Genomic DNA, 3,451 nt, shown 5'->3' on the forward strand with positions numbered 1-3,451 from the left:
CGCACATTGCAAGCATGGTGTATTTATTATTATTTAATATAAAATACAATTATAAGTATGATCAACTGATACGATTACAAAATGTAATATCGATGTGTTCAGCAACTACCGGTATACATACATAACCAATATAAGTTTACAAAAATACTTCTAGTGCGACGTCTATGTAAACTTAAAAAAAATTTTTTGTTGTTGAAAAAATCAATATCAAACTTACAGACTGCAAACTAAACTAGTTCAGGGAAGATATACAATTGTCAAAATACAAGCGTGTAAATAAATATTTCGTCAAATTTAATCCGAATAAGCTGTACACTTGACGTACGAGTTATTGGTAAATATAAATACGCCGTACTTTGAAATGTACGAGTTATTAGTATAAATAAAATAATTTGAATATGAATATGTAACTGCAAGGATTCAATCAACAAGATATAAAACGTGTGTGGCCGAAATTTCGTGGCCGAAACTATCTATACATTTGAGATATACGTAACAACTTGGCCCTCTGCCGTCGATGTATCAACAGCAGAACGTGTATTTTCAATGCACATTACAGCGCAAAAGAAATTCAAGAACTTCACTGCGCTTGTGCAATGACCTCACCCGGAAGTTTTAGCCCACGGAAGATTCTTTGCATTCAAAGGGGAAAGTACAAGTTTGTAATTTCGTACGAATTACAACATTTATTGTGGGAAAATGGTTTATATACTTACAAAAAATAAGATTAGTGTATAAATTAGAATAGAATAGCTGATTACGTTTTACACCTTGCTCATGTCTACGAAATTACGTTTTTTATTTATTTAAATTACATTATTACGAAAATAAAAACAATTGATTACAGCTTACGAAAATACCTCTTGCCGACCGTCATATCACATGATTCGCAACTACGGGTCGTGAATCAGACACTAATGTTCATGACTTATCTAATTACAAAAAATCTGTGTGATTGTCAAAGCTGAAGTGATAGAATGGTCAACTAAACTAATTGCACGGAAAAACAATATGTTATCTAAAATAATTGAAATGTGTGCGCTTTTGGCGCGACACACAAATCTTACCTACACGCTATGAGGACATGCTGCAATTCGTGTGTCTTTTTTCTACAATTTGGTTGTGAATGTATTGTGCACACATGATTTCTAAAATATATTAAAAAAAAGCGATAAACGTCAAGACAAAATTTCGCCCACAAAGCCCATGCACATATCATGGACTATGTTTGGTCTATAATGAGGTGCAGTCAGTCATAATTTGATCTAAAATGCGATATACTTTTCACTTTCAAATGGTCTATGACCATGTATGGATTTGGGAGTCTGGTTAAAACAGCCCTACCACTGCAGCTAAGAAATATGTCCTATCACGTGAGTAACACAGTGCCTCGGGACAAGATGTCCAGTTGAGACGAGTCGTAGCAGTTTGTGCGTGTGTGCGTGTGCGCGTGTGCGTGTGTGCGTGTCAGATTTTTCCACATTGTAAAACTTTTCGTAAAACTTATAATCAATTAGAAGACAGAATTCAGTTACATGACGCAATATTTATCAATAAACACAATTAGGAATAAACAAAATATTTCTATATGAACTATAATATTATAAGGTTATTACGAGGATACCTCAAAGTATGCACAAAAACAGTACAGAGGGAGTAGCGACCGACGCGCAGCGGAGGTCAATGCGACGGCGTACTGTCTGAGTGCATACTTTGAGGTATACTCGTAATAACCTAATTCTTGTACACCTTTTTCTTTCCAAGGATACATCATGAGAATGTCAAAAAACAAAAAGTTTAGAACAAAATCAGCAAACGTCTTTGTGTAGAGACAGGTCAAACCCTGGTGGCAGCCATATTTGTTTTTATTATCAGAGGACGCTTACGCGCGTAATCATTCCATATTTTGAATTCGCATTTTCTAATATGGTAGGATGAAAATACCCTGTAAAATACAGTAAAATAAGGCACTCTGTAATTTATGGCGTTTCGGTGACAGATGTATAATAATAATTTGTAATACTCAAGAATGGACAGAATCTCGATTGCCAAACCGGATATGTGCGTAGATCAAATTGATACTTGAATACTAGATAGATGAAATTGTACGACATCGTATTACAATAGTAAAAAACAAACCAGGTGAAGGTTCAAAACCGCGTGAACACGTGTGCCCCTCTTCCAGCGGTGATAATAATACATAAACTTATAATGGCAAAACAATAAGGAGTTCTATACCATATTAACTTCTAAACAACAACAGTGTTAATTACAACAGCGAAAAATATATACTAGTATGCATGATATCGCAAAACATGTGTAAATTATCTCGTTTAGAATTTCTTCGCAAAGTTAAGTTAAAGAGCTACATGCTTATGTCAAGTCATTGCTCTCGATTTAAATTTAAACTCTTCATTGTACGTCACGTATAGCAAGCGTTTAGTAAATATAAATACGAGTTTTACACTATGACGTTATATAGATTTAAAAATAATTAAACAATACGAGACACATCATCTTCAGCCCATTGAGGTGCATATAGTTTCCCGTTTGTTTTCTTCAAAAATTAAATAATTTGTGTTACCATGATTTTCCATCAATTTGCATATAGTCAAATAATAACGGAGCAATTTCCAATTAGCTGACCAATTTTCATGTAGCCAACCGATTTTCATGTAGCGGAGCAATTTTCAAGTAGCGGAGCGATTTTCATGTAGCCGACCGACTTTTTTTCAAGTAGTGGAGCGATTTTCAAATAGCGAACGGATTTTCCTGTAGCGGACCAATTGTATATATGGGCCACCGTACTAATCGTATTGTGGTGTTTTAGGGTCAAGTTGAGGGTTTTAGTGTATTTTGTTGTATTCGTCCCCATCTATGGGTTAACATACACGGTGATGTGTGGACCATGCGTTTATTTTCTTGAGTCGGAATTTCTTAATCTCGAATCCTTGTTGAGTATGTTGTAAACTTCAAAAAATGTTTGCGTTAGCTCTGACTACTTGGCGCTTGTTTCTGGAGTGTCGAGCTTGAAACAGAAATATTTCTAATGTCCGGCTATAATATAAAGTTACGTTTTTAGAGTTACCAAAACAGTGATTTTCATAAAAAGGATTTAAATATAATGAAATAATATTTACTGTCATACGGATACATTGAAAGTGTATGAAAAAATGGGATTCCTAATCACAAAGCCCCATTTTCAAAATCCAGTAAAACACATTCTATATCATGATATTGATTCACGTTGTATTGATGGTTTGTGATTTCAGTTTTTGATATATCATCAGTTTTTGATATCACAAATTAAATGTATGTCATGACAGAAACATATAAACACATACTACGATTGTACATGTCAGTACTTGTCCTTGGTTTGAAACTGCGCGTTTGTCAAAGCTAATTATAATAGATAGGTAAGGTGGTATTATACACACACGTAGCGGGGAAA

The sequence above is a fragment of the Saccoglossus kowalevskii genome, chromosome 1 (assembly GCF_978046115.1).
Source record: "Saccoglossus kowalevskii chromosome 1, keSacKowa6.1, whole genome shotgun sequence".
NCBI lineage: Eukaryota > Metazoa > Hemichordata > Enteropneusta > Harrimaniidae > Saccoglossus > Saccoglossus kowalevskii.